Genomic DNA, 21,582 nt, shown 5'->3' with positions numbered 1-21,582 from the left:
CCACTTACTTCCCAGCTCCACCCTCCACCAGGATAACCCTTCACATATGCCAAGTCCCTTCAGGAAATATCTTCCATTGTCCAACCCATGATCTGACAGCTTGTATCTTAAGCTTTCTTGGCTTCTGTGATTCCAAAAACGTCGACTGCTGACATTTTTTATTTTGACCAGTGTCTCTTAAGTTTAGGTGTGCTGTCTCCGAGGGAAGGTGATGTGTCCTGTAGAACTCCTGTGCAGATTATGTTTTCCTTTCTGGCCCGGTGTGCAGCTTCCAGCCTTCCCTTCCGCCCAGGAGCTCGTTCTCCCAGTGGTTTTTCTGTGTACCTTTGAAAGACGCCTCTTCGTTGTTATCTGAGGTGACTTCCTTGTGCACCACTTTCAGGCTTCCCTTCCACCCAGGAGCACACTTGTCACAGTTCCCAAGGGCCTCTTCCCACCGGATTTCCCTGGGTACCTTTGAAAGACGCCTCTTCGTTGTTATCGGGGACAAAAATAAGTAGATTGCAGGTTGCCTTACTTTGGGATTGAGTAGTTTTTAAAAAGGAACTATAGTAATGTGTATTAGTCCAGTTAGATGTTTTTGTTATTGTTGTTTTGTACCATCAAGTTGGAATTGACCCATAGGGGCCTCTCCAGCAGGATTTGAGAGAGTATAAATTGTTTGAGAGAGGATTGCTTTTCTTTCTCCTGTAAAGTGACTGGTGGATTCAAGTAGCACAACTTTGAGTTGGCAGTGAAGTTCCTTACCATGAGGCTACCAGAGAGGTCTTCAAATACACAAATTTCTCAGAAGAAAATTTACATGTGTGGAGGGATCATTTGCAATAAGGCCTTCTCATTTATTTTTATTCCTAGTTGTAAAACAAGATATGAATTGAGTTGTCAGCCTTGATATGGTAAAGTTGTGATGTTTGACTGGAAGGATTTCTCTTAATGACCTGCTGAAGTATCAGACAATTCATTGCAATAACAGAATCCACACAGCTTTTTGAAAATACAACCTGATACAAAGTAGTAACAAGTTATAACAGGAGGACTAGGGAAGCACATGTGCTTTTAACTGCCTGAAAATCACTGTTCAGTTCATGGACACTTTGCCAAAACTTTGCTTTGAGCCTCTGTTTTGGAAGTGGTTGTTTTTTTATCCCCCTTAGGTCGCTGAGCCCTGAAACCTCCTCCTCTGCTTCAGTCCTGTCATCCTCTTAAGCCTCTCCTTCCATCCTATAGGCCCTGCAATCCTCAACTGCCTTCTTTTGGCTCCCTGGAACCTTGAAATCCTTCTCCACGTCCCGCTAGCTTTGGCAGCTCAGTGTCCATAGAGAGCTGCCAGCACGTAGAGTCATGCCATTTTTCCTATATTTCTGTTAGTACTGTAGTGGGGACATTAAGCTAACACCCAGTTCCTTTCCAGAAGATCATCTCCTCCATTTTGGAATCAGTATCTTTGCCCAGATGCTCTTTAAGCTCTTTCTAAGTGTAGCTAATGTTTAAAATTTGAATTAAGCACTCTAAGTTCATGGCCACAATGCCCACATCCACACTGACCAAGTAGCACTGGTCGACCACTGTGGTTCCTGAAATGTGGGTTTGTGCTTCTGCCAGGGCTTCCATAGATCCTTCTCATTGATGAGTTTGTCAGCCAGTGGCTTGAAGTGACAGTGGCTCAGGAGGCACAGAATCCAAATACTTGGTGGCACCTTTGTTGGAAGCTTTTATTATTTCTGTTGCAGAGGATAAACTTATTCATTTAAATTTAACTCTTGCCTTTTTGCTTTATGTGTGTCAGTTAATATTCTTCCTTGAACGGATCAAAGCTGATAAACTCCTGTCCTTCCAGCTCTACCTGTTCACTCAGAACAATGGATGTATGACTTCCTATCGTTTGGCAGGGAGCTTTGTTCAACCAGATCAACTTCAGGGATTTCTAATCCACACGCAGCAACGTTGGTTGCAACCAAAATGCCAAGATCACCATTTACAAAAACTTTCAGTGTGATTTCCCTTTGCTTTTGTGGGATGTGTCCATTTAATGATTAGAAACACTGCTTGTTGGATGCTTCCTGGAAGAGCTCCTAGACTTCTTTCTTGGTTTCACAGAAGATAATCGTGTGCCCATTATAACCACCATACACCCGGAGAACATATTCAATGATCTCTACCCTATGAGTCCAATGACACCTGATAACAAGATGCTCCACTGTTATTTCCGTTTTCTGAGTCTTTTTCCCTATCAGGTCCACCTGCTTATAGGTAGGTTTTATGTATTTCTCAGCAACATTAATTACTCATTGTATTTGAAGGCAAGTTGTAGAAAAAAGTTATGATTGGGGATTGTGTTTGGAGTCTTTCCTGTGTGCCACAGATAAAATCTCTTTCACTTGATCAGCACAACCCATATCCAACATCTGGTCAACTTCATCCAGGAAATCCATGTTTAAGTTAGGTGAGGTCTAACTTGCCATTCTGTAGGTGGTCTTGGATACAGGTGGTGTCCCAACCAGAATGTCAATCCCATTCCTCATATTATCCAATTGACCTACGTATGGTGTTCCCTCATAAGAAGACACTGAGAGAGTGTTTTTCATGTTATAACTGAAGTCTTAGCTTACTTGATTTGCTGAGTCTCTTGAAGTTGCAAGAGCAGCCTCAGTTTCTCTCCTGCAGATCTCCTTGAAGTCTCTCAATCAAGTGGATGGCAAAGGAAAATGTCTTCCAAATTCCAGTCTGTACTTCTGTATTTAAGTCTTTCCCACCATAGACCTGATGAACCATCTTCACTTGTATAAGAAACAGAAAGTTTACTGCTCAGGTTTTGAAAAGTTCAAGAGTCACTTCAGAGACAGGAAAATTGAGTAAGCTTCTTCTTCTTGTTCCACTGGTATTTCCTGTTACAGTTTGCTGTTACGGTCTTCACACGTGGATTCATATGTGTTAGGGGCAGGCTCAGAATGAGGGAGTCTATTCTTCAGTTTGGGTTGGGCTCTCCTCCCTCTAACCTCTCCATTCATTGCCTTTTCATTTGTTATTTTCTTAGATTTAAAAGCATCCATTTGGTCTTCTGAATTTTCCACATTTTGGGGTTTTTTTAAAGTGTTAAAAAATTTAAAATGAAGTAACTTGATATACAAATAATATTTTTATTTTTCTCACTTTTAATTTTAGGAGACATACTGGGATGTTGAGATCACACCTTTTTTTTAGCTTTTTTAGATTTGGGAGAATTTATTTCAACTTAAGAAGGCTCTGCTTTCTTTTTTGTCTTTTGAACTTTGGGAGAAATAGTGTCTTCCTTCTCTTCTACTGAATTTTCAGTCTTAGTAGATTTTGACTTCTGTTTTTTAGCTTTCTTCTCATTGTGTTTTCTCTATGTTTCAAATTTTCCCATGGTCACATTTGATTCCAAATCGGTGTCACTAAGGAGTTTCTCCAGCATCACTCAGCACCTTCTTTGAAACATGACCCAGCTCTTCAACAATTTGTAGAGGAAGAGATAAGACATAAATTTTTATATTTTCTGCTTAATAAATTTTCTGTGATTAGGTTCACAAGGTCTGTTAACAGCATTTTCTGTTTTTCATTCAGAACCTGTATTAACCTACTTTTTCCTTTCTCTTATTGTCTTGGGAAGTGAAAGTTACAAGCATTTTTTCCCTGTGTCCATTATTATTTACACACACACACACACACACACACACACACACACACACACGTTCTTTTGTTGTTATCAGTTATAACTAACAGCAAACTCGTGACAGTACAGAATTGTTTTATAGGCTTTCCAGGGCTGATTTTTTTTATTTACAAAAATAGATTGCTAGCCTAGCAATTAACAATGGGCCCAAATGAACTATTTTATCATATTCTCAGATAGTTGGAAATAAGCTGGCAATGGTTTTCCAGATGCATGGCAATTACTTTAACATAATGAATTCCCTTTTTAAAGATATGCACATCTTCAATCTGAGAATCAGCTTCTCATTATAGTAATAAGGAATAATAAAATAGAAACTATACAAATTCAGTCACATGATGGAATACTGTGCAACACTCAGTAGCAACAATTTGTAAAAATAGAATATGGAGAGGCTGGAGATCATTATGCTGAGTTAACTAACTCAATCTCATGAGGACAAATAATGCATAGTACTATTATTGTAAAAATATAATGATAATTAGTAAGGTATGCCTAAATGTTCAAAGAGGGAAGGGAAAGGAGTAGCGGGCTGAAGGTGGGCGTGCGAGGAAATCACAAGGTCACAGACTTGGTGGATGGAGGGAAAGGGGGATGAAGGAATTAGGAAAGATCTACTGGGGACCTGAAAACGTAGGGTAATAGTAGGCATAGATTAATTACGATTAATTTTGTAAGACACAGTGTATGAGAATAGTCATATGTAAATAATTTGAATGACAGAATATATGAAACACAATGTACATGAATGAAACACAATGGGTGCAAATTTTATATCCAAACTAATATAAAATAAAAACCATAAAAGCAAAACTGGGGAAAATACATTATTGACTATGGATCCTAGTTAAAAAAATCCATGACAAAGCTAACAAAAAGGTATAGAACATCAAGGTATTAGTAAACAAACTGATGTTTGTGTACATTGAAACAAATCAATACTGTAGCTTAAAATTAATATATTTCGAGATACACAAAATAAGGAGTGATTTCATATAAATACGTTGACTAAAATAAGTGACACAAATAAAGTTATATACTGTTTTAACAAAATATATTCTATGAACTAATTACATCACTACATGACACAAAGCTTGGAAGGAGGGGTGGCATCCACTTCCATCATAGCTTGCCTCCTGGAACCCTATGAACCTGGAGAGAGTATGAAAGGCACCCAAGCGTCGAGGACTCTCCTTCATAGGGTCGCTATGAGTCTTCAGCGACTCGATGGCACTTAACAACAACAACAACAACAACAACATGACACAATGAAAAAGCAATTTTCCTGACAAGCTCTCATTGCCGCCCAAGCAGCTAGAATATAGTTACGACTTCAGAAAACTGTGCTCTCTGAGAATGCACATATCAGGTACTTGTTATTTAGCAGTGAGGTAACAAACAAAAACATATACAAAAACATATACACACATATACACACTCATACATATACACACAGATCCATATACACACATATACATATAAACATATACACATACATAACATATACATATACATATACATATACACATACACATACATATACACACATATACACACATATACATATACACATATACATATACACACATATATATACACATATCCATACACACATGTACACATACACATATACAGATACACACACGTACATGCATATACACATACACATAGACATAGACATACCTATACATATACACATATACATATATATGCATACATAAACACACATATCCATCCATCCATCCATCCATCCATCCATCCATCCATCCATCCATCCATCCATTATTTGTTGTTGTTGTTATGTGCCATTGAGTCGTTTGTGACTCATAGCCCCCCTATGTACAACAGCCCTATACCCTGCTCTATCCTGTGCCAAGCGCATTGCCTCTGACACACCCATCCAGTCACTGAATCAATCCACCTCATACAGGGTCTTCCCCTCCTGTTCTGTCCCTCTACTCTACCCAGCATGATGTCCCTTTCCAAAGACATGTCTCTCCTTGCAACATGTCCAAAGTATGTCAGACAAAGCCCCAGAATCTTTGCCTCCAAGGAGTAGCCTGGTTTAGCCCTCTCCAGGATGAATCTCTTTGTTTTATTGGCAGTCCATGGTACAGTCAATACTCTTCTCCAGCACCACAGCTCAAAGGTGTCAATTCTCCTTCTGTCCTCCCTAGTCATTGTCCAGCTCTCTGATGCATACCAAGTGATTGCAAAGACCAGGGCCTGTATCAGGCACGCCTTCATCTCCAAAGAGACACCGTTGCTCTTGAGTACTTTAGAGAGGTCCCTAACAGCAGAGTTTCTCATCACAATATGTTTTTTTATTTCCTGGCTGCTTGTGCCAAGAGTGTTGTCTGTGGAGCCGAGCAAACTGAAGCTGTGAACAATTTCAGTCTCTTCGCCATCCATCCTGATGCTACCAATTGGTCCAGTGGTGAGAATCTTTGTCTTCTTGACATTGAACCTCAGTCCATACTGAAGGCTGCAGTCCTTGACCCTCTGCAGCAGGTGCTTCAGGTCCTCCTCAGTTTCAGCAAGCAGGGTTGTGTTATCTGCATAACGCAGATTGTTGATAAATCATGCACCAATCTTGACCCCACATTTCTCCTCATAGAGCCCCGCCTCTCGGATAATCTGCTCTGTATACAGGTTGAAAAGATATGGAGATAGGACACATCCCTGGAGCAGACCCTTCCCAATTTTGAACCATTCAGTGTTGCCCTGCTCTGTTCTGACGACTGCCTCTTGGTCCAAATATAGGTTTCACATTAGCACGATCAAATGTTCTGGGATTCTCATTCTTCTCGGAGTCAGCCACAGTTGGTTATGATCCACGCAGTCAAATGCCTTTGCATAATCAATGAAACACAAAGACCTTCTTCTGATATTCTCTGCTTTAAGCTAAGAACCATCTAATATCGGCTACAATATTCCTAGTACCACCACCCCTTCTAAACCCAGCCTGGACTTCTGGCAGTTCTCTGCTGATGTACTGTTCCAGTCATTTTTGGATAATCTTCAATAGAATCTTGCTTGCATGTGAAATCAATGCTATTGTTCTGTAGTTTCTACACTCAGTTGGGTCACCCTTCTTTGGAATGGGAACAAATATAGATCTCTTCCAGTCATTTGGCCAAGTGGTTGTTCTCCAGATTTCTTGGCACAGCTTGGTGAGCATATCCAGGGCAGCATCCGTTAGCTGAAATATGTCAATTGGTATACCATCTATTCTGGGGGTCTTATTTTTTGCTATTTCCTTCAAAGCAGCTCGAACTTCTGCCTTCATCACCATAGGCTCCTGCTCATATGTTGTTTCATTAAATTATTCTGTATCTGCCAATTCCTTTCTATATAGTGACTCAGTATATTCCTTCCATCTTCTTTTGATACCTCCTGGATCATTTAACATTCTGCCTAAAGCATCCTTGATTGTAGCAACTCGAGGTTTGAATTTGTTCTTCAGTTCCTTGAGCTTAAGAAATGCTGAACGAGTTCAGCCCTTTTAACTTTCTGACTCTAGCTCCTTGCACATTTCATTGTGATATTTTGCTTTGTCATTCCGTGCTGCCTTTTGGAATCTTCTGTTCAGCTCTTTATTGTCTTGAATCCTTCCCTGTGCTTTGGCTTCTCTACGTTCCAGTGCAATCTTCAGAGTTTCTTCTGACATCCATTTTGGTCTTTTCTTCCTCTTCTGTCTTTGTAATGACCGTTTGCACTCTTCCTGAATGATACGCTTTACATCCTCCCACAACTCATCTGGTCTTTGCTCATTAGTGTTCAAGGCCTCAAACCTGTTCCTGAGATGATTCTGAAATTCAGGTGGGATGAAATTAAAGTCGTATTTTGGCTCCTGTGGATTCGGTTTAATTTTCCTCAGCTTCAGCTTGAACTTGCATATGAGTAGTTGGTGGTCTGTTCCACAATCAGCTCTTGGCCTAGTTTTCACAGCTGATAATGAGCTTCTCCAGTGGTTTTTTCCGCTGTAATCGATCTGATTCCTATCCATACCATCAGGTGAAATCCATGTGTATAATCTATGTTTATGTCTCTTAAAAAACATATTTGCAATGAATAAGTCACTGATTGTGCAAAATTCAATCATTCTATCTACAGCTTCATTTCTGTCACCTAGTCCATGTTTTCCAACTTCTGATTCTTCTTCCCTGTTCCCAACTTTTGCGTTCCAGTCGCCTATTATTATCAATGCATCTTGACTGCATGTTCGATCTATCTCTGACTGTAAGCATTTGTAGAAGTCATCTATTTCTTTTTCTTTGGCTCTGGTTTTTGGTGCATATATCTGAATGATAGTGGTGTTCACTGGACTTCCCTGTAAGCGTATGGATATAATCCTATCACTCACAATGTTGTACTTCAAGATGGATCTATAAATTTATTTTTTAACTATGAAAGCAACTCCATATTTCCTCACCTTTTCATCTCCAGAATAATATATCCTATGATCATCTGACTCAAAATGATCCATGCTAGTCCATCTCATCTCCAATGCCTAGTATGTCAATATTTATGTGTTTCATTTATTTTTTAACAATTTCTAATTTTGCTACATTCATGGTTCTCACATTCCATGTTCCAATCACAAGTGTCTGCTTAAAACTGTTCCTCTTCCTTTGTAATTCCATGCTTGAAAGTTCCACCTAGGTTGTCCTTTCTGTTGGTCTATGTGTGTTGTGTTGTACATAGGGTTTTCAGAGGCCTGCTATTTCAGAAGTGGATGGCCAATCCTTCTTCCTAGTCTGTCTTAATCTGAATGTTTAGGAGTATCTGATGGACAACAATTTGTGGAGCAATGAAAGATAAATCCCTCATGTGGAGTTAACCATTAGTTACAGTGTAGTCCCTGCCCTTTGCCCAGTGCCTTGACCCACTTATTTCCCAGCTCCACACTCCACCAGGATACCCCTTCACTTCTACCAAATGCCTTCAGAATTAATCTCCCATTGTCCGACCCATGATCTGAAAGCTTGTATCTGAAGCTTTCTTCGCTTCCACAGACACGTACAGACACACACATACACACACACATAGATCACTAAGCCGTCTGGGCTGAACTGAATTGTCTTTGTTTCTATTTGAAAGATCTTTTTATGGAAAGCAAGTATATGTGAGTATTAATGAATGAAAGAAACAATAGTTACATGTATCAGTTTTCCTAACTAGAATTTCTTGCAGGTGTCCTGTATGAGGTTATCAAATTATGTCTAACATTGAGAAGAATGTAGTTCCCAGAACTCTTAAATATGCTCATACAAAACCTATACATCAGCCAAAATGTTGTTATTCAAACCTAACAAGGGAATACTACATGGTTTATAATTAAGAAAGGTGTGTACCAGGGTTATTTTTGCTCTCTATGTGTATTCAATATTTATGCTGAATAAATTTTAGGAGAAGTTGAATGCTTTGAAGAAGAATATGGCATAAGAATTGAAGGAAGGCTCATCAAACCTTTCTGTAGGCAGATGAAACAACCTTGATTGCTGAAAGGAGGACAACTTGAAGCATTTGCTACAGAAGATCAAAGAATACTGCCTTCAGTATGGATTGCATCTCAGTGTCATGAAAACAAAAATGTCACCACTGGACCAAGAGGCAACATCATGATTTTGTTGTTATCTGCAGTCAAGTTTCTAGTTACTCATAGTGACCCTATGTACAACAGTTCTAAGTTTGCTGTATCCTGAGCCAACCTTATTTTCTCTGACACACTGAATCAATCCATCCCATCGAAGGTCTTCCATGCCTGTGCTGTCTCTCCACCCTACGAAGCATAATGTCCCTCACCAAGAACTGGTCCCTCCTTGCAGCATGGCCAAAAATGTCAGATGGAGCTTCAAAATCTATGCGTCCAAGAAGTAGCCTAGTTTCACTCTCTCCAGGACGAACCTGTTTCTTCTCTTTGTAGTCCATGGCATATTCAGTACTTTTCTCCAGCACCACAGCTTCTATCATACCTAGTCATTGTCCAGCTTTCTGATTCATAACAAGTAACTTTAAAGACTATGGCCTGGATCAGGCTCACCTTACTCTCCAGACTGACATTGTTGTTCTTCAGTAGTCTGGAGATGTCATTGACTCTGGAGACCTTCCCAATGCAAATCGCCTTTTGATTTTCCTGACTGCTAGTACTAAGAATGTGGATTGTGGAGCCAAGCAAACTAAAGTTGTTAACATTCTCAGTCTCCTCATCAATTATCATGATGCTGCCAATTGGCCCAGTAGTGAGAATCTTTGTTTTCTTGATGTTGAGCTTCAGTCCATATTGAAGGCTGCAGGCTTTGACCTTCTACAGCAAGTGCTTCAGGTACTAATCAGTTTTCACAAGCAAGATTGTACCATCTACATAATGCACATAGTTGATGACTCTTCCTCCAATCCTGATGCCATATTCCATGATAGGTGGTGCAAATGATCAATGATGTCATCTTACTTGGATCCATGGTCAATACCCTATATACCAGCAGTCTGAAGGGCAGGAGACATAATGCACTGGTAACTCCACCATGAGTTTCTCCTCCCCAAATTGTTGAGGAGTAGTGATGTCCGTTTGAGGACTAATGTGCTGATTCAAGCCATAAACTTTTCATTCACTTGCTATAGATTTGAAAGCCGATCAATTAATGTTTCCAGGAGAATTGATGTCTTTGAACTATGATGTTGGAGAAGAGTATTGGGTATCCGATGGACTGCCAAAAGAACGAAAAGATGTCCTGGAGAATATGCAGGTAGAGTGTTCCTTTGAGACAAAGATGACAAAGCTTCATCTTACGTACTTGGGGTATGTTGTCAGGAGAAGTTTTTCCTTAGAGTGAAACAGTATGACTTTAATGGTGGAGAGTTAGCTAAAGAGAGAAAGACCTTCAACCAGATGTATTGACAAAGTGCCTGAAATAGTGGTCTCAAATGTGTCAAAAGTCTTGAGTATGGCACAGGATAGGTCAGGGGTCAGATTTATTATTTAAAGGATCACTATGGGTCATACTGTTCTGAACCCTGTTCTACCTTGTACCATCCTCACAAATCCTGACACACAGAGCCCACTGCAGCAGTTACCATGTTAATCCCCCTGGTCGAGGGTCTTCCTCTCCTTCACCAAAACTATACCCTTCCTAGCATCATGTCCCTCTCCAAGGAATAGCCCCTCCTGGCAAAATTCCCAAAGTATGTGAGGCAAAGTCTCATCATTCCTGCCTCCTAAGAACACTCTGGCTGCACCCTTCTTAAGACAAATCTGTTTGTTTTTTTTTTGGCTGTCCATGGGATGCTCAGTGCTTTTCTACAACAGCACAGCTCAAAAGCATCAATTCTTCTGTCATCCTTACTCATTGTTCAGCTCTCAGATGCATAGCAAGTAATCGGAAAGATCATAGTCTGAATTGGGCACACCCTACTTCTCAGGCTGACATTATTACTCAACAATTTGTAGAGTTCCTTAACTGCAGATTTTCCCAGTGGAATGTGTCTCCTTATTTCCTGATTGCTGGTACCAAGGGTGTTAATTGTGGACCAAATGTGGATGACACTGTTCAGGATCTGAACATGGTCCAGGTCTTTTGTTCATAGTGTTGCCATGAGTCATACTTGAATGAACAGCACCTAACAACAACATCAGTCATACTAGAGAGCACTAGTGGCCTAGCTGCAAGAAATTGTTCTGCAATCCTGATGGCTCATGGCTTGAATCCATTAGCTTATATGCAGAAGTAGGATGGGCAATCTCCTCCCGTGCAATTTACTGTGCTTGAAAACTGGCTAGAAGGTCAGGTATTTCCAACTGAACAATACACAGCAAAATAAGACATACTTGGCTAGAGGACACCTACCAAAAAAATTCACACACACACACACACACACAAAACAAACAAACCAACCACAAACCACAAACAAACACAACACAATAAAACAATGTCACATGCCACAAAGTGTGATAATATGAGAATCTTAGAATGCTTACTTGTGTTAGTATGAAACCTAAACATAGACAAGCTGCCTATTATCTGGAAAGAGCCAAAGAGCCATGCTTGATTTAAAACTGAAAAAAAATTGTGCTTAAAAGTCATATAATTCTCCACCTATATCCATTCTGTACACAAAGAAAATTATTAGGAAGCTGGATTTTATGGAAAAAAGAAGTGACATTAGATTGAGGAAGACTAGGCAACAACCTTTTGCTTGCTGAAAGCCAGAAGAACCTGTGTTTATTGAGGAAGATCAAAGATTACAGTCTCCAGGATGGATTACATCAGAAAATCAGGAAGCAGGATTCCTCATCACTGGGATAATAGACAACATCATGATAGATGGAAAACCAATTGAAGTGGTTTAACAATTTCTCCTTGCTTGGATCCACAATCAATATCTTTTGCAATAGCTGTTAAGCAATAAAAACAAAACAAAACAAAACGACACGCTTCACTGGGGAACTGTTTTCAAAGCCATCACCAAGTTGCCAAAATGATATAGACTTCAAGACTGATTCAAGGCATGGTCTTTTCAGTTATTTACTATGCAAATGAGTGCTGAAAAATTACTAAGAATGATGGGAAAAAGAATCTGTGGCTTCATGTTGTGTAGACTGAGAAAAATACTGAGTATTCTATGAATAATGAAAGGTTTCCATAAAGGCAAGAATGATGACATTTTCTATCACACACTTTGGGCATGTTTGTTAGAAGGAGTCATTCCTTGAAAAGAACAAGATGGTTGGAAAGGTGAAGGTTCAGCAAAGAAAGAAAGAGCCTCAATGAGATGGCTTGAGAAAGTGAGTTGACAATATCCTCAGTATATCAGGGATGGTGAAGATGGCTTTTGATAGGGCAGGGTTCAGGTCTTCTGTTTTCAGTTTGCAGTGAGTCATGGCTGACATCAGAGCACGTACCAAAAACAACAGTGTGAGGCAAAGCTTCTAGGACCTAGAGAAGGTGTGGGGAGGGTGTCTGAGATGCCCTGGGTCAGGATCTCTGATACTCTTCTATACAGCCTCTGGATGCACTCATAGTACCTCTTGCATGACCTGGGTCCACCAGGCTACAGGGAATTAGCTTGAGATCCAGTGATTAGTGATAAGTTGTAGCACATATTATGCAGACTGTGAAGAGTTGATTCACCATCAACAGAGACAAGGCCAAGAAGAAGCTATACTTGCAGATGGGCAGAACCAAAGACACAATCGTATGTTATTTCGCAAGAGACATAGCGCAGGAAGTTAGTCTGAGCTCAGACACAAACCTTTTTAGAAAGAACCAAAATCACAGAATTTAGACACAACAGAAAGTATAAATATTGTTTTAAGGGCTGGTTTCCTGTTGTACTCTGTGGACTTGTCTCTATGTTGCAGACCTGCAGAGAATCTCACTTTTTCGTGATTCTGAGGCTATTTCTAATATCTTCTAGTTCATTGTACATCTTACTAGGGAAAAGATTTTGTCATGATAAAGGCAGACTTTTTCTTGTTATGTGCTGTTTTATTGCCTCTGACCCTATGTACAATAGCACTAAACCCTGCTCTATCCAATCTTATTGTCTCTGATGTACCTATCTCTATCACACTAGTGACTGAATCAATCCACCTCATCTAGGGTCTTCCTCTCCTGCACTGTACCTCCATCCTCCCAAGAATAACGTCCCTTTTCAAGAACTGATGTCACCTTGCAATATGTCCATCCAAAATATGTCAGACACAGCTTCAGAATCCTTGCCTCTAAGAAGCAACCTAGTTTCAACCTCTCCAGGATGAACTTGTTTGTTTTCCTAGCAGGACGCTTGTTTGAACCCATCCAGTGATGTCTTGTGAGAGAGATTTAGTGATTTACTCCTGAAATGTCAGACTCCGGATAGACATGTCAGTGAAATTTTCAATTAGGATGCTATTGGAGATTATTAACAAGGAAGTATGTAAGTCATAGTCACTACCATCTAAAAGAAGGGGGGAGATCACATCGGACCCTTTTCTTCCCAAAGATTTTTATGCTTCACTGTTAGAACAGGTTTCATTTCCTTCTAGTGCATTTTCTTTTCTTTTTCTCTAGTTTTAACATTTTTCCATCAATTTCCCATTTGTTGTGGACTATGTGTTGCTGTGATGCAGGAAGCCATGCCACCAGTGTTGGAAATACCAGCAAGGTTGTCTGTAGGAGATAAATTTCAGCACAGCTTCAAGACTATAAAACTAAAAAAAAAATCAATATTGTCCTCTCTGAAACAATGAATGTCAGTTAAAGACTAAGGCTAGCCTGTCACAAAACATGGTATTTTCATTGGCTCCATACGCTCATGAGAGTTAGGCAATGAATAAATAAGAATCAGGTAGAATTGATGTTTTGGATGGTGGTGCCAATGAAAAATTGAATATATTGTCGACTTCAAAAAGAAAGAATAAATTTGTCTTCAAATAAATAAAACCAGCGTTCTCCTTACGAGCAAGGATGGTAAGACTTCAACCTACATCCTTTGGGCCCGTTATCAGGCCTCAGAGCCAGTTGTTTGAAAAGGACATTGGTCAGCAAAAGGCCAGCAAAAGGAAGGAAGTTTCCTTATCCGACTCCAACATTAGACTCCAGAGTGACTCAACAATGTGTTTTAGTACAACGGAAATTGTGAGGATGGTGAGGGATCAGGCAAGGTTTCTTTCTGTTCTACTTACTGTATTATGGATTGGACGCACCTTGATGTCGTCTAACCATAAAATCCATACACTGTGTGTTTGCATTTGCATGTGTAATAATAGTATTAGAGTTAGTGTCTATAAGCCCTTGATTATTATAATGCCCACATGTTTTTATGAATGGTTCTTCTGTGTTAATGTATGCACAGTTGTCACAAAATTTGGTTAGTATAGACGAGCTGTGGTGCTGGAGAAGAGTACTGAGAATACCATGGACTGCTAGGAAAACAAATAGATTTGTCCTGAAGAGGGTTAAACCGGGTGGCTCCTTGGAGGCAAGGATTCTGAGGCTCCGTCTAACTTACTTCGGACATGTAGTGAGGAGAGACCGGTCCTTGGAGAGGGACATCATGCTTGGGAGGGTGGAGGGACGGCGCAGGAGAGGAAGGCCCTCTATGAGGTGGATTGATTCAGTGACTGGGATAATTGGGATGGGAGTGTCAGAGACAGTGCGATTGGCTCAGGACAGAGCGGAGTTTAGGGCTGTTGTACATAGGGTCGCTATGAGTCGCAGGCGACTCGACGGCACATAACAACAACAACAACAACAGATTTGCAATCATGTATATATCATGCGTGTAAGTATGTGTATGTGGATACATATTTGTAAGTGTAGTTTCCCTAATTTTTCTGTATTATGAGTATAAATAAGATTTTAAGGTTTATTTATGATTTTTCCAAACTTAAAATAAAAAAAAATATATAACCATTTGATTGATTTTTTGAAATCCCCCTCCCAGAATTCATTTATTTTATTTTTTGTTTGCTTATGAAGTTCATATACATTGTGATTCACACTATTATTTATTCACATTGTGTTTCATACAATTATGCTCATGCATTATGTTTTATAAAATTAATTGTCCTTAGATTATGCAAACTAATTCCTTGACTTTTCTTTTTCCCATCAGATCTTTTCCATTTCCTTTACCCCCTCCCTCTGCGTACCAAATTGTGCAAACCTGTGTATTTTGCCCCTACCTGTCCTCACCCCTCTAGCCAACCCCTTCCCCCCTTTAGATACCCATGATTTTTGTTGTTGTTAAGTGCCGTCGAGTAGCAGGCGACTCATAGCGACCCTACGAAGGAGAGTCCTTGACGCTTGGGTGCCTTTCATCCCCTCTCCAGGTTCATAGGGTTTCCAGAGGTAATTATCCATTTATTTTTAAAATACTGTTTAGGCAGTATATCCTTATGAAACTGAGTTAGTGACTCAGCGTAATTCTTTTCAGTCTCTCCAAAGTTATGTAATATTTTTCAAAATCATTGCTCCTGAGTTCTGCATAATATTCCATTGTGTGAATGTATCACAATTTCTCAAGTCATTTATCTGTGGTTGGACATTTGAACTATTTACACATTCTTGTGATGGTGAATAATGCTTCTATAAACATTGTACAAATCTCTGTGTCTCAGTTCTAGTTTTCTTGGAGTACATTGCTAGTAGTGGAATAAGTGGATAATAAGGAGTTTCAGTGTTCAGGTTTGTTTAGAAAATGCCAAATCGCCTTCCAGAATGGTTGCACCATTTTACAATCCCACCAAGAGTGTATGAAAGTTCTTATATCTCTATATCCTCTCTAACATTTATTCTTTTGCCCTACTAATCTTTGCCATTTTTACTGGTGTAAGATGGTATCTCATTGTGGTTTTGATTTATATCTCTTATTCCCAGTGATTTTATGCATTTCTATATGTGTCTGTTGCCCATCCAGATGTCTTTCTCTGTCAAAAGCCCATTTTGTAACTGAGTTATCGGTCTTTTTATTCTAAAGGCTCAGGATCATTCTGTAATCTATTGATATAGGAGCCTTTTCTCAAATAATATTGCCAAATATTTTTTGGTTGTTGTTGTTGTTGTTATGTGCCATCTAGTCGCTTATGACTCATAGCGACCCTATGTACAACAGCCCTAAACTCCACTCTGTCCTGTGCCAATCGCACTGTCTCTGACACTCCCATCCCAATTATCCCAGTCACTGAATCAATTCACCTCATAGAGGGCCTTCCTCTCCTGCGTCGTCCCTCCACCCTCCCAAGCATGATGTCCCTCTCTAAGTACCGGTCTCTCCTCACAACATATCCAAAGTATGTTAGACGGAGCCTCAGAATCCTTGCCTCCAAGGAACCACCCGGTTTAACTCTTTCCAGGACAAATCTGTTTGTTTTCCTAGCAGTCCATGGTATTATCAATACTCTTCTCCAGTTTAGTTTTGTTTTTTCTCCAGTTGATACATTTTCTTTTCACTCTATTGTGAAAAGTTTCTGATAAGTACAGGGATTTGACCTTTAGAAGGCCTCATTCATCAATTTTATCCTCTTCAGCTTATGCATTTCTGACTGTATTTGTCAGCCTCTTTATACCATAGGCTGGGCTTTCTAAGCTGTACCGTTTGTCTCTTATAAACTTTATGATTTTGGCCTTTACTAACAAATATCTGATCCATGATTTTTGTGTACAGATTATCTGTGTTTCTTTTAGTTCATTCCCAAGTTTCTCGGTATATGGTTGGCTATCTAAAAGTCGTTTGGGTTTGAAGGTTTAGTTTTATTTTATTTTGGAGAAACATTCTTCTAGGTTGCACAGCACTCCTCTGTCAGTTTGCTGTACTGAGGTAATCTGGGTTTACTCTGATGCTGAACCTTGTGCCACTGGGGTGGGGGTGTCAAATGTCATAATGGCTGCCCATGGGGGACAGTGTTTAGTGGAGCTCCCAGGTTAGATAGGTTTATAAGCAGGAATGACATCCACTTCCTAAACCACATGCATCTGGAAACTCTATGAACTTGGAGAAACAATGGTAGTTATAGAAAGGCTTCAGGCCTTTTGTTAATAGGGTCACTATGAATAATGCTCAACTGCAATAAAAAAATTTTTTAAGTAGTATTGTTTCTTGGTTCTTCTCTGAGTTTTCTTTGTTACTGTAGAGGTCTTCCACTGACTTTTGGATATTGGTCGTGTATACTGGCACCCTATCAAATGATTTCATTAGCTCTAGCAATTTGTTGCTGTTGTTGAGTCCTTGGGCTTTCCTGCATATACTATCTTATCATCTGTATATAGTCACACCTTAACCATTCGTTTGCCTACCGGGATGCCTTTCATTTCCTTCTCTTGTCAGATTGCCTTAGCAAATACTTCCAATACAATATTGAATAGAAGTGGTAACAGTGAACATCCTTGTCCCTGTTCACAGGAAAATGTTTTTAGTCTTTCTTTATTGAGAATGATATCGGCTCTTGGTTTTGCATATATACTTTCCATCATGTTGAGGAAAGTCTCTTATATTCTTATTTTGCTGTGTGTCTTAATGAGGCGTTGGATTTTGTCAAATTCCTTTACTGTACCAATTGCTCATATCATAGAGTTCTTGTTATTTGCTTTGTGATGTGAAATATTTTGGTTTTTTTATGTTAAACTATCCTTTATATCTATTATGAATCCTATTGTTCATGATGAATTCTTTTTTTTTATTTGCTATTGGATTCTACTGGTGAGGTTTTTGCTAAGGATTTTTGCATCGATATTCATGAGAGATACTGGTTTGTAGTTTTCTTTTTTTTGGTAACATCTTGCCTGGTTTTAGTATAGTGGTTAGGCTCCTTCCTCCATGAATTCTTAATGCTTTAAAGTTATTAACTCCTCTGGAAGTGTAAGCACAGTAAGTACAAGATTCACTCTTTCACTTTCCTCCCAGTTTTTTTAGTCATTTAAATATTCATTGACATTTGGATATTTTAATATTATTATTATTTTAAAAATTTACATGGGTCTCACGTGTAAAATACATTTAATATGTTTAAATAGAATTTTATGGTACAATTAAAAATTATCTTAAAATAGGTTTTATTATATTTTATGACCTAGGGGAAAATTCAATTTATAATTCCAGCCAATTTTCCTCTCACAAAGGATGGAGCACAGGTATGTTATCTTCTCAGCAAGAGCAGGGAATATTATACCAAGCAAGTGTACCCTGGCTCATGTAGAAATAATTTCAACATTTAATTGGTTTTTATTTATTTTTTTTTACTCTACATTTTCTCATTTTCTCCGAGTCTGAGAGGAAAAGAATCCCCAAATTGCCACTCGATTCCTCAGTACTTGTTTCATCAATAGTTAATGAAGGTAACTTCAGTCCTGTTGATAGGATTGCCATGCTATTTCTTTCTGACCTGGACCGGTAACACTACTTTCAACAACTTGCTAATATGCAAATATTTGAAGCCCTATAGAAAGATGTTCTTTCATTATTCTCAGCGTTTTGAAGACCTGTTGTTGCCAAAAGTAGTTGGGAAAGCCTCCTTTTTAGTCTGACTTCATTTATACTCTGTAGATAATAACACATTAAGGATAACATTGATTAAATTAGGAATCCCAAGACACTTATTTGTGTTCATGCAAATTCTAAATATAAACTGAGAAGCAGTTGTTCAAAAGTAATAAAGGAACACTGTACGGTTTAAAATCAGGAAAAGTTGTAACATTTTTCCAAACTATAAAGTGTGTATATTTAACTTATAAAATGAGAAGCTGGAAAATATAAAGAAGGTGCATCACTACTGAAGCAAGTCCCACCAACAACCTGTGTTATACAGATAAGTCAACTTTGCTTGAATAAGAAGTTTTGAAACACTTCTGTAGAAAATGAAGCACTACAACCTTCACTATGGACTACATCTGAAGATCAAGAAATCAGAGATCCTCAGTACTGGACAAGTAGGCAGCATCATGAGATGTAGAGAAAAGAAGTTGTCAAGAACGTTAGTGTACTTGGATCCATTATCAAAATTTGTGGTAATAGCAATGATGAAATCAATATTATGTGTTGCTTTGGGAAATTTTGTTGTCAAGGATCTCTCTAACTTCTAAATAGTAAGGATGTCAGTGTAAAGACTAAGGTGCACCTTATCCAAGACACATTCTTTTCAATTTCTTCCTACCTATCTGAAAGTTGGAAAATTAATAAGGATAACAGAAGAGAAAGTGATTCCGTTGCATTGTGATGTTACAGAAGAATACAGAATTTTCCATTAACTTTCATAACAACAAAGATGTCTGTCTTAAAGCAACCAGGTGCTTCATAGAGGCTAGGATGGTGAATGTGATAGCCTCATTAAAACAATCACAAATAATGTAATTGCTTCTGTTTTGCAAAGTGATGTGACTATGGAGCTCTTCTCAGAAAAATATGAAATGTATTTCCATCTGATGTCTGGCCACATAAATGGAACGTGTTTCTCTCATCTCTGGAGGTCAAAATATGCGTTTAGTACCTTCATTTTTCTTTTTTTCTCTCCTTTTGATATACGCTTTCTTCTCCTCACCAGGCCCATCCAGCAATGAAAACCTTGTTCCTGAATGATATAATAAATTTAACGTTTAAATATATTTTCCTTTAGAACATTTTTTTCTCATAATCTGTTCTACTACAGTGTTCATTATCTATCTACTCTTTCTTTTCCACTTCTCTGCACATTCCACCCTCATCTATCCTATTTTATAACAGTAATGTTATGCAGTACTTGACCTTTTGTGACTGGAGTATTTCACTGAGCATAATGTCCTCCAGACTCCCCCATGTTGTGTAATGCTTTATGAGTTTGTTCTTTTTCAGTGTTGCATAATATCCCACTGTGAACACACCATCTTTTTTTATACATTCATTCGTTGTTGGGCATTTGGATTGCTTCCATTCTGGAATTTTCTCTTGAATGATCAATGTGTGAGTGAGATTCTTACATGCAATCCTGGCTTTTCTGCCATAATTTACCTCACTGTGTAACCTCTGCCCTACATAGTAATATCCTTTTCCTTTCATCATGTATGCACCTGAGTGGTCTTTCTTGATTAAATATTTGATGGAAGGAATTGAGTCTTTCTCATTTTTTTCCTTTTCTTTCTTTTTTTTTTAATCTCATTTGAGACTCCTGGTCACATTCCCAACATTGGCTCACCAAACTTTAGAGTGAGCTATAAGGAAACACATACTTAAAGATACAATGACAACACTCATTCCTTTTAGAAGTTAGGATTAAGGATCCTTGTGCTACCGTCATGGAACAAGAGCAGGACTGTAGCTGAGGCTCCCCAGTGACACATAACACCATCTGGAGCTCAGGAAAGGACTCCCTTGCAGAGCAGTGAGCAGCCAGCAGAGGGAGCTCAGGGCCCACAGAGCACATGGTGGCCACAAAACAAACTGAAGGGTTGAAGGGTGTTTCCTGTAGGGTCTGTCTTTCTTCCTGGGGTTCAACATAATCTTCTCTTTTATGTGCTAACTTTTAAGACAAAAACTTGTTCTGTGGGTAGAGCCCATATATATCCCACATGACCTCGTTATACAGACAAAGAGAAAAACACATCTGAACATGTATGATTTCCTTTTGCTTGTCAAGATGCCCAGTGAGTCCCTAAGAGCTTTGGTCTACTACCTAAATTATGTTGAAATTATCTCCTAGAATTAAAAAAGAACTAATTATAAGGTCTAGTGAAGCTGGCCTATAGATAAATACTGGCAGTCCATATCTGTCCACTGAAGAACGTCATTGTAACTTAGTTTTCTTCTTTTCTGAGTTATAAAAAATATTATGGAGTATAACCTACTGACCTTCTTGCTGCTCAGAGACGCAGACATTTTTTTTTTCTGGAAAGTCTGAATTTTAATAAATTGAGGGATTAAAAACTGTGATTGTTCAGCAGATATGTATTTTTTGTCCAAATGCTAAACCTAAAACTCTGTCCAAACCTAATAATAAACCCCAAGACTTCTGTGATTTCACCACTACTCATCCTCACTCCTCTGCTCCCACTCCTTGCCCCGGGGAATCCTCACATGTTTTGCTAGTTTTCCTTCTACTTTTACAATGTAAAGGAAAAGGAAAAGACGCGGTGAGGACCTGAAAAGACAGTGACGACGGGCCTGGTTCAATGGAGATTAGATTTATAAAACACAATGAATGAGAAAAATTGCATGAAACACACTGTGAATAAGGAATAGTGTGAAAGACATTGTATACAAACAGTGTAAACAAATAAATATATTTTAAAATGCAGCAAAACAAAAATTACCTACCTCCAGTTATGGCTAACATTGTAAGGAAGGAGAATCCCAATATTATTCAAAATGGGTGACCCTGGAGGACATTATGCTGAGTGAGGTATCTCAGTCACAAAGGGACAAATGCTATATGGTGCCACTGT

The 21,582-nt window shown here is 38.9% G+C and overlaps 1 pseudogene; it reads right to left on the bottom strand.

The window, feature by feature from the left end:
* Positions 1–1,239: 1,239 nt before the first annotated feature.
* Positions 1,240–3,644, bottom strand: LOC102876538 (annotated as a pseudogene).
* Positions 3,645–21,582: the final 17,938 nt, after the last annotated feature.

The sequence above is a fragment of the Elephantulus edwardii genome, unplaced genomic scaffold (assembly GCF_000299155.1).
Source record: "Elephantulus edwardii isolate Elephantulus edwardi_28Jun2011 unplaced genomic scaffold, EleEdw1.0 scaffold00019, whole genome shotgun sequence".
In the NCBI taxonomy this organism is placed as follows: domain Eukaryota; kingdom Metazoa; phylum Chordata; class Mammalia; order Macroscelidea; family Macroscelididae; genus Elephantulus; species Elephantulus edwardii.
Note: the sequence above shows the minus strand (reverse complement) of the source record. Positions and strands in the feature narration are given on the sequence as shown.